Below are 12,031 nucleotides of genomic sequence, written 5' to 3'. Positions count from 1 at the left end.
GCTGGGGCCTATCCCGGCAAGCAACGGGCGCAAGGCAGGATACACCCCGGACTGGCTGTCAGTCTATTCACATGGCACACACAGACACACGCACACTCACACCAGGGCCATCTTTCCCACAAGCCATGACCTACCAGTATGTCTTTGGAATGTGGGGAAACAGGAGCACCCAGAGGAAATCCCCACGAATACAGGAAGAGCACACAAACCTCACACAGGTAGCGCTCCGGGTCTGGGTTTAAACCTCAGCACTGCAGCACAGCAATGCTAACCGCTGTGTCAGCATGCAGCCGAATCTGAGCATAGTCGCTTTTATTGCTGCTGCAATTAAAATGATGGAAATATTCTGTGATATTAATCATATAAGTATAAACTCCATAAGTACTGAACAATAATATAGTATAGGAACAAGTAAAAGGTTTATTCCAGGCTGAAAATTCCTTTGCAGCTTATGCATGCTGATGCAGCTACAGTACCTTCTTATATTATTTAAGTTATTATATAGTAAACCTACTATAATAATATAGTATAGTTCACTGACATATTCGTGTTTCTTTTAAGGAGTGAATAGACATTGAGTTTCTGACTATTATCATTTAGGAATTTCTTGACTATATTAATTCTGGTAGAGGATGTCTAAATTTAACTCTCTTGAAATCTCAATAAAATCTACCACCTGTATTTCCAAGTCATTGGAATTTCAGTCCTGGTGTAATCATATAAATGGTATCTGTTATGTTTTATTTAAGGGAAACAGATACAATGGGAAGATTAGAAAGGAGATTTGTGAAGCACATGGTCTATTTTGCTCCAAGGCATTTTAAAACACATGTTCATCAGGCAAAGACAGCCTGGAATTCCACCAGCCATGCAGCGAAGTAACTCTGTCCTTTCCCAGTCTTTTAGGAATACATCTTCTTGGAATGCTTTCAGGTCACAGATGGGTTTGCAATTGAATCATTAATTTAAAATGTCCGCTTCAGTAATCCCCTGAAATCTCTGTATAATAACACTGCGAGCTCTATTGGATTAATGCATAAAAGATGATAACCCTTTTCTTGTGTGCGTAAACTGAAATAGTTTGGATCTCATTTTAAGTTCCTAAAGCTGGGTGCTGGGTGCTGTGTGTGTTGGGAGGGGTGGCTGAAATTAACCAAGCCAATGAACACAGTGGGGAGTGTGTCCTGTGTGCTGCCTGGTAGGGAGCACGCTCGTGAGCCAGGTATTGTTGGAAGTGTAGACGTGGGAGGCTACGCCATCAGGAATGGCATGCCGCTAATTTATCACTTGCTGTCTGATGACCATGTGGATTGTTGTCCCCTTGGCTTATTGTCAGAGACAGACAGGAAAACCCACAATGGGGCAGGGCTGGCCACTTTTCAGAATAAATTAAATCTGCAATCTGGGTGACAGATATTGACTTTGATTCGCCCAAATTCCTCTCTCACCCACTGGAAGTGCCTGATATGTATGTTTGATTTAATGGCAGTAGAGCCGAGACATGTTTAAACTCTGTTTAGTAAAGCAGGAATGGCACAAAAAACTGAAATCAAAATGAAAAGAGCAGTTTTGTGTGAATACTGATCAAGTGCCCATGCACTGGCCCATGAAGAAATCCTACTGTAAGTCTGCTAAAAGGAATTTCTGTGAGTTTTCCTGTTGTTCTTTACAATTTACATGCATCTTAAATAGTTAATACATCTTGGTGTGGACAGTTAAATTAGTACAATAGCACTCACTTTCAAGACAGATGTACTCAGGAGAGCAGAAAGAACTGAAATAGCATAAATATTTCTCTTAGACACCCATCCCTTTGTTTTATATTTTACAAGTCCTGTCTCAAATAATACATGGTTGTTACAGAAAAGCTGTGCTCTGGTACATGAAGAATGTGGTGTACAAATTGTGCCTTAGAGATGGGCTTTTGAAGAGATCTTATGGTGGAGTCTAGTTGCCTCATTAAACATCATTAATTAAACAGTCATTAATTAATAAAAGAGCACAGCAACACTTTTCCAGTATTTTATAAGACAGAGAAATTAGAGTGAGGCTGTGGGTTTTTTTTAAATGTGCATTGGGAAATAAAATGTACAGTATGTGCTGTGATGATGCTTCTGTAATGAAGATTGTAATTGGAAAGAAATAAAACATTTAAATCAAATTAAGTATATATTTTATTCTTTACAAAAAAGAGGACATAACAAATGCAAAAGCTTTTCATACTTGATCATACAGTACTTAAGAGATTACTCAGATGTTTCTTGTGTGTACTGTATATACAGCATTGCAGAATTTAACAAAACATCTTTATTTGCTTCTTGGAAACAATTCTGAATTGTGCAAGACTGCTCTGATTTGTGGAATGCTGCTTGTAGAGAGCAGCCTATCACCTTCTTTCTCAAAATTCACTGAAAAACTGATAATGTTGAGTATTTTTAACTGTCTTTGCAAGGCTTTAGATACATGTTTACTAAAACATTCTAACATCACAAATTCTCAATGTTATACAGTAATCCTAAAAAAGCATTGGTTGGCTAGTCTATAAAGCATCTAGTAATATGTTACTGATCATGCTGTAAACAGCTATAAAAACAGTTGCATAATTTACTATGAATTAATTTTATATTATAAGATTCAGACTATAGTCAGGATTAGGGATGTTACTAGTGTTCAGATAGCAGGTACTGTAGCCAATTAGACTGCTGTCTGAAGTAATCAAATCCCGGATGCAAGCAAGTACTTGAATAGGAGATCTCTAAGGGATGACAGTCTCCTGCTGTGAGTCGAACTGGTGGATCCGTAAATGATGCTTTTCCTTCTGGGTCAGAATTTGTAATCCAGTGCCCCAGTATAGTGATCAGGGACACCATACCGTTGAGGTCCATACCATGCATTGGAAGAGACATTTAGGTTCCGACTCCTTGGTCATTACAACATTAAAGATTACATTACATTATCAGGCATGTCAATTTCTTCCTTAACTATACTGGTTAAAGCAATTTCTTATTCAATATCTAAGTAATGATAGTTTTTGTGTAAGTAATTTTGTTTACAAATTCAGAAGACAATTAAAGAAAAAGTCTGTATCCTCTTTAAAAACATTTTTTGCTTATAAAGTTAGACGTACAGTACCTGTATATTGTGTCATTATTATACTGTTTACACACATAATTTGTAAAATGTTGTTTAATTACAAAAATAAGACGGACATCTAATGCAAATTGATACAATTTTCTTTTTATTAAATTACGTTATACCATCTTTAATCAAACAGTTCACTGTGAAAACTGTCCAGCTGCATCAGGGAAGACAAGGAGCATTAAAATACTAATTCTCACCTGCTTTATGACCATTAGCTCCCTGTCCCTTCTTTAACTACTGTCTTTTGTTCTCCCTAGCTTCATTTATCTGCTCTTTTCTCTCCCTCCCTCAAACCTGAAGAAGGCTCCAGAGCCTAAACGAAATACTTTTTTCTTTTCCTTTCAGCATGGAATACACCTTTACCTGTGACAAGTACAGTTCCACAGCAGGGTTTTTTTTGTTTTGACAATAAAAGTGTGAATGTTTTACAGATCATACACTGGATAATATATAATTTGAGTGAGTCCTTTTTTTTAAAAAAAATGCATTATCTTGCTAGTGTTTCTGAATCAGAGTGATTTCGGCATATTGCAGGTATCTAGTGTGATATCCACATAAAATTAAAGAATTGTTATTTCATTTGAAAGTCTATTGCTTATGCAATCCACATATGAAAAAGCAGGGAGTTTTACTTGTGAGATGTTTAATACGTATTAAGGGATTAACAGAACAGAGAACAGAATTTGGATGGAAACAAGCTTCACGAAGTATTGATTATACAGTGGAATTAAGTAGGATTTATATGCAGGATTTACTTATATCCCTTAACATCACAGGCACACTGTCAGCCAAAGGGACCTCATCTGGCATTTACATTGGCTGATAAACAAAAAAAAACTTGTTTCAGTACCGTAATAATGGTAGCCTAGCTTTAAACATGTGAAACTCAGTCTGCACCATGTCCCACAGGCAAATTATTATTTTTTTGTGTTCTGAACAAACACAATAAGCAAATATCTAATGATGTTCTGTCAAATTTTGCTTAAATATTTTTACCCACCACATGTAAAAAAATCTAAAGGTTTGAAGAGCTAATGCAAATCATATCTGACACATTCATTTCTAGCCATCAGTAATAAACATGTCAGTATCTCTAAATGCATAACACAAGAACATCTGCAGATGAGAGACAGCCATTCAGCCCTCCATTGATACTGTAGTTTTTTAGCAGCTAAGTGAGTCTAAGATTTCATTCATCCATAGCTTTAAGTTTCCAAGAGCTTATATTTCAACCTTGTTGCAGGAAAGTTTGTTACACAAACCCATAACTCGCTCTTCAAAGATGCACCTCTTGTTCTCTGTCCTAAATTATTTCCCTTATACAGTAGTAATAATACCTTACATTCATATATTGATTTTGGTTCCAGAGAATCACCATCACACTTTTACTCCACTTGTTGATACTGTGGATCACTCAATCCCTTTAACATAGTCTCAAAGTATTGGTCTTGCTCTGAAAATCCTGCATAGTTTCATATGTATAACCTCTATACAGTGTGTAAAATCAGTTATTAAGGGGGTCCCAAAAGGCTCTATCTTGGGTCCTTTTCTTTTCTTTATTTATATTCTCTAGTGATGGTAATCATTTAATTAACATATAATTTTAATGTAATCATTTTTTATCTCACAACATTTTAAGAATGTAATGTTATCCTTTATAAATTTATACAAAATGCAAACATTTTAGAATTTAGAAATTTCATGGTGGTAATAGGTCATGTTAGAACTATAAAAGTTTAGTTGTAATCTGGAATAATCTGAAAATTTAAAGTATCAAAGTGGCTGTAAACAATATCAGTAAGTTTTACATAATGCAATTTCACATGATAATGCACATCTTTCAGTAAAATAAGCTCAAATAAACAACAGTTAAGTTCAGTCAAAGTTAAGGTTACTGTAAGGACAGAATGGTACTGTATATACAGTAGCAATATGTAACTGTGAGACATTTATTTTTGGAGCACTATGGAAAAGCAGCAGAGAGTCAAGGATATGCCACCTACTCCACAATAAATTTAATGGAAGAGCTCTAACATTCCAACAATTTATACTTCTGAGATATATGAAGAAACACATTTTGCACATTATCATGCAGTAAGGAGTTTATTTTAAATGGTATTCTAAATATATATTTTTAAAAGGATTATACAATAATTTCTAAATTTTCCCTTCATGTCAAACAAAATACTGTAAAAAGAAACCTTTACTTACTAGATTATCAAAAGTATGTATTTATACTAAATGGCCTGTCTCTGTACGAATTAACTCTATTGGTGCTGCTGAAAAACTGCAAGCTTGAGTCTTTGAATTTGTCACATGTGAGTGCACACCAAGACTTCTCATCATCTAAGTTCCATTATAGGATCTCTAATTAAAAAGAAATCCAGTTCCCTGACAATAAATAATTGTCACTCAAGTTTCCAGAGAGGTCTCAGCTGTGATGGTAGCCTCTCTAGACCAATCTGCAAAGAGTCTTGTAAATAATCCCCATGAATTAAATAACATTGCTGCTCTTAGGATTATTTTTTAAAACAATATCAGCAAAGCCTTCTTTCACACAAAAGTGCATTACTTAAAATGTAAGGTAATCTTTTCAAAACAATGTTTCTGGATCAAGGCTGGGAGGAGTTTGCCCTTAAAAAACGCTAATATCTGATCCTCTCAAATGAATGGTGGCAAATCCATTAGCATTAGCATTTTCCTGTTCTAAAAGCCAATTAAAATCAATTACAACTATATGATCAGTGGTGTTTAACCCAGCAGGCCATTTCTTTTGCATTTTTGGCAGGAACGGGAATAATACAAATTCCTAGAATTCCCCTGTGCTTGAATAAAAAGAATTTGCTTTTCAGCTGTCAGTTTATCTGCTACATCTAAAGCCATACTCCCTTTAATAAATTAAAGTGAAAATAATTACATTGCAATAAAACCAAAATTGTGGACATGCTTTTAAATGGGCTTGTTCTTTGATTGCCCAAGTAATTTGTTTTCTTATATGTTTGTCATTCTACTAAGGCCTTTCACAGCTCCCAACTACAAGAGGAATAAGTTATAAATCACCGGTGAACTAGGAAGCCTTACAGTCTTTTTCTCACTACCTAAATAATTTGTGACTGAAACATGGCTAACTGTTGGGAAACATTCATCTAATTTACATCACCACCCAAAGTACAAACAGGACAAAAACAATTGCAAGAGATGACAAGGACATGCGGATTTTATACCCCCAGAAGGGTGTATTATGATTGAGAGACATACTGTACACCTTAGGTTTGTGATCTTCCCAAATTGCACATTTCTTATTAAAATGCAGCTATCTGACTATTTGGTAAACACAATCTATTTTTACATAACTCAGTGCACGGTAACTTTACATTTAGCTACATGGAACCTAAGGGAACATCTAAGGGATTTTCACAACAAAGGGACATAATTATTGTCTGAATGTACAGGTGTTACTTTCTCAATTAGTTATTTTATGTGTTCCTTTTATTTGAAGCTTTGTCTTGTAATTTTGTCCTCTGTTTTTATGAATTGCAGTATAAAAACAGACATTGTTGAAGCTCTGTTCTCTGCACAAACTGATGCTGTATAAAGGAAGCTAAATAAGAGTTGAAAAGTACGTCTCTACTAATTTATTTTAAACTAGACTGCTTTGCCATGGCATTGCCTTTGTACTCAGATAAATGTCATCTTTGTAGAACAATAAGACCCTGATAGCTACAGACATGCATTTGAATAGTCTGTATCCTGAACTGACTTTCCGATGCTGAGATCCGTTGACAAGGGACTTCTCTTGTTTTCTTTTTCCTTTCTGCTTGCTTGAACTTCACAGGGAATGTATTCTCGGCAGGTGATGAAAGAATACATTTCTCCCTGTGAAAAGTTAGCTGGATTCTGATAACTTTATATGAGATAAACCTTTAGGATTACTCCCAGCAACACATAATTTCATGGATAAAGTGATTGTGTGGCAGACTTGATATAAAACAACTATATTCTTTTAATTTCTTCATGTGCAGGAAAAAAAGTGTTTTCTCATGGGTATCTATTGCCAAAGTAAAAAAAAATGATTGAGTGCTGTTCACTCTTATTATTTGTCTCTAACTGAATAAACAACTATTTGTGCAAATGAAGCTGTCACAAAACCCTCAAATGAATTTTGACAAAATGTCACTGAGCAACATTTTGTGGTGCTTGTATTCAGTTGGTCAGCTGGGATTTGTGTGTTAGAGGTCTCAAGAGAGTGAAAGGAGAACAGCAGGAACACCATTCTGTCTAGGTTTTGTGTCTTTGCACTTGGCTCAAAGCGATGTCCCCTGAGAACAGAAGAACATATTTATTACAAAAAAGAGTCCCTTTGGCTAATCTAGGTTGGTTTTTAGTTAGAGGCTAGTTGATGCAAAGGTCTTATGCAGCCATTGCCTGTAGGAAGTCAAGGTATTCTTTGACAACATAGCTGTGTAGCTTGTTCCACACAAGCACAATGCTTTGGGTAAAGAAGTCCCTCCTGTCCTTGGTTTAAACGAACTTCCACATGGTTTCTGCTTGTGTCCTCTAGTTTGTGTTGCATGGTTTATTCTGAAGAAGTCCTGGGTTAACTTGATCAATGACTGACAATACTGATTACAAGTAGCAGGTCCACTCATAGTCTGTTCTGTTCAAGACTAAAAAGGTTCAAATTCTTCAGTCCATCAGTGTAGGACATTCCCTTAAAGAGGAACTTCAGTGCTATTTTTATATTTTGGGGTTAGAAAGAATCCACATTGATGAGAGAATTTCAAAGCAAAATGGAAGTAAAATGTACACAGTACACAGTAAATTTACATCACAAAATATATTAAAATTTCAGGTATGCACAGCATCATATTTCTCTCATTGTCTGCAATTTAGAACAAGGCAACAAAACTCCCAGTGACATGTACCGGCCTTATTACACTGTAATCAAGCAGGCTTGTGAATACATCTCTTTCAACCAAATAGAAATTTGGATATTGATCTTTGTCATAGAACCATATTTAACACACACCCTAGCTTAGGTCTTAAACATAATTATGATAAAAAAGGATCCATTAAATTGTGAAGACAGTTTTTTTTTCCAATTTATCTATTATTCACTGATATCATCCTCTTTTCATCGACTGCAAAAATGGTAGAAATGGCACCTGTTTTGAGCACAAGTTTTGGTTTAGTATCTGAAATGAAATATATATTTCATATTATGAAATGTCAAACTTCATAATCATATAAACACCAAAGCAGAGAAATTTCAATACACATGTCCTATCCCAAATTAACAATATTTGAAAACAATCTATTTCTGTTGCAATACAGAAATAGATTATAGTCTATATAGCATATATAGCGTATATGCTTTAGACCAAGCACATTTTGCTACTGTATTTATTTATATAGAATGTTGTTCATGTTATAAAAGGGACACATTTTTTAGATACTTTAACTAGACTGCCAATTTGTGCAATTGAATTGAATTCAACATATTAATCGACTTTGAAATGGTTTTACCGACAAATACTACTTACTTGTTAACTCGGCATGCAGATTACATTGAAACATTTCTGCAGTGAAATGTCTGCCACACAACCTGTACTTCTTTGCTTGTACATTGCAGCACATTAGTCATTACTAGTGAGCAAGATGGGCTGGTTTTATGTAACAATTCTCATGAGCTCTCTCTCTCGCCTCTAGCGAGACCAGCGGTTTAAGACAAAATGACAACCATACAGTACCCTTCTAAAGTCCACAATTTGGTGCTAAGTCTGAATTAGTCAAATTCTGTGATACCGTCAATTAAATTATTTTGTTACCAAGATTTAAAACTGGTCTGAGAAATTGGGACTGCAGTTCCCTTTTAAATCCTATAACGTATCTGGTTGCTCTTCACTGGGCTGATTCCACAGCAGCAATATCTTTCCTATAACATGGCAGACAAAATTGTATGGTCTCTTCTAAATGAGGCCTTCCTAGTGCATTATACAATATTGGTATAACATAACAGGTTCGGCACTGATGGACACAATAATCGCTTATGTCATTACCTCAAGCTTGCAGATTTCCCCGATGTTATAGGAGTCTTTGTTTCACTGGAAGTTGTAAGACCAACTAACCCAAACCCTGCCCCAGCTGTCTTGAATCTATTATCGCTTGTTAGAAAAATCTAATCATTTCAGATAACTCAATAAGAAATGGCAAAACTACACTGGTGTTGTTTATGCTTATCATAAAATGAGTTTGGGCTTCTTTGCAATTGCTGCTGTGAATGGTTATGCTAACTGTAGTGATACAAAAACATTTCCTTCAGCCTTTGATGTTAGGTTTGTGTTTTGGAAACAGAAGCATTTCAAAAGCTGCAGCTGGTGGACATTTAATAAGCCTTTCCAGATGGGACATTTCCTTCAGCTGGAACAGAATAACAGGTAGAATGAATGAATATCAGAGGCACATGGTTGGTAGTTTGTCCAAGCAAGGGAGGCACAAGAGCAACAAATGCAATATATGAAAGCTGATATGAGTCCTTATTTCTTGCAAGGCCTTTAGTCTTTTCCTTTGGCAAGGGAGTAGTTAGCCAGCCCTAGGGGATTAGTTTGATGAGTGATTGGAAGCAATAAAAATGATGAAAAGCTGAAATGACTGTATAATTTCAACATTGACCCAGAATTGGGTCTTGATGTAGGTCAAAGTCGCCCTAATCAGATTCCTTTACAGATTCTGTGATGTTCAGTTTGCTTTAAACTTTTATTCTTACATTTACAATGGCGTCATTTAACATCTACAGGATTGAATCAATGGGACTTGTGGCCTTACTGGGCTACCCATGTGTAGGACTGGCGTTACATTGGGACAACCCACAATGGCATTACTGAAGGCTACTGAAAGCAGTACATATATTTTTCAAGGGACTCTTTTAGTCATAATGATGAACACGTCTGGTATTAAATAAACTGTGTTGCATGGCAGTGAGATCTAAAAATGTCCATATTAACAATGACATGGATTATTCTAGCACTGTATCTATAAGTAAGCATGGATCAAAGGTGATTCATCCAAACTTGTTTGTGCATTCCTATGGTTAGAAATGTAAATTATTTGTCCAGTGAAGAAAACAATGAAGGTGTTAATTTCACCAGTACAGTAGATACTCTATACACTGTATCATTAAAAGTGAAACATGGTGAGTGAATAATGAAACATTTCAGTACACTTTTGATGCAGAGCAGAAGATGAGAATAGCCCCAATGAGGTATAAATGAGCCATTACATCAGTTATCAGTGTGTAAATTGTTGATACATGCCACCGCGTACATTAGAGATACTGTATCTTAAAATGTTATATGCAGCATATTTTCACAGAATAGAGAACATACTGCAGAGATGCCTTCAGGTGCTTCCTATCAGCCTCTTGGAAAGTGTGAGCAGTTTGCTTTCACAGTTCTGCTGCATCAGTACTAGTCTGAGTGCAGAGGTGTGAAGAAACTGAAAGCTGGCAAAGCTATCTCTTCACAAAAATAATGTATTCTCTTGAGTGAGGCAGAATGTTGCACCAGTTTGCAGTTTACAAATGCCATTAAAAAGCAAAGACTTTTTGCTAAAGTCTAAAGGTATTCACTTACAGATTAAAATATAATATTCAAACTGACAATCAAAATTATAGGAGCACAGAGAGGTATCATATTGTTCTTCTATATTGCATATACCAAACTCTACATAAATTGTTTGGCTTGTACAGAGGTTTGGTGTCCATCATGAATTACAAAAGCAGACGTTCTTCTGATATCCACAAAGGACTGTCAAGGTATTATGCAAAGTCCGCATGGACTCTTTTGTCACAACATGTAAGGTTTTGCAATGTTGTTCTTGTCCAAATAAAAATCTAGAAAGTTAGGCTTTATTATTCAATTGCTTTATTGTACTTGAATATTAAGGATATTCTTGATCTTTATCATTCAGAATATTCTATTATCTCTTGTGATATTCAAGGATTTTACTGTGTCATGGTCAGAACCAATACCCTAACAAACACTGATAATGACATTCTGGAATATCTTTTCTTCCAATTGCTTTTTGAACATCAATTAGACATGGCAGTGTATCACCACTACAAACACTAAATCAAACCGAATGATGAACATTGAATGTTATGACACCTGGGAAGAAAGTGGATGCCGGGTATGGATTTAATACACCTCTTAGAGTACACACAGAAAAGGTGCCATTGTTGAACTAGTTTTTTTCTAATCTTTTCTACAGATTCTTTGAAGTTTTTAGATGTTATCTTGCAAAACAATGAGGGCTTTGGTTGTTTGGTAATGTTATGAGGCAAGTTTTTTTTTCTGCCTATGAGGAGTCACCCACGACAAAACAAAGGCTATTTCTGGCTTCACTCTGGTAGTAGTGCACACAGTCACCATCAGGTCCATAATGGGGATGTTTGAATTCACCTTGTCAACTGTGGACAAAATAATTTTGCAGTTTTATTTACTGGTTTCATTATATTCTAACTCATAGTCTTTCACCGTGCGCTTGTAAGCTTTAGCTTTAAAATATTCTAGGTGTTCACAGCAGGAAACAAACCTAGATGTGACTACAAGAAAACCTAAAAAAGTGTGAGAGTTAAATGTGATAAAAAGCAATAATTTTAATGTGATTATAATAGATAAGACTAAAGCACTTTAAGCAGTATGTGGGTAAATATTTTCATTGAATTATAATAAGAGAATGTGAATTTTCTCTTGAAAGAGTCAATTGAAAGTTAGTCTTAGTTTCTGTTTGCCTTGTGTGACTGAATTTCAGTTCTATACTAATTCTTAATACCCAATTCATAATAAAAAATTCTTATTCACACTCTTGCCCCTGTTATAGCTTCTGTCAA

This window comes from Atractosteus spatula, chromosome 13, assembly GCF_055471065.1.
Source record: "Atractosteus spatula isolate fAtrSpa1 chromosome 13, fAtrSpa1.hap1, whole genome shotgun sequence".
Taxonomy (NCBI): domain Eukaryota; kingdom Metazoa; phylum Chordata; class Actinopteri; order Semionotiformes; family Lepisosteidae; genus Atractosteus; species Atractosteus spatula.
The sequence above is the reverse complement of the archived record's forward strand: the minus strand, read 5'-3'. Positions refer to the sequence as shown.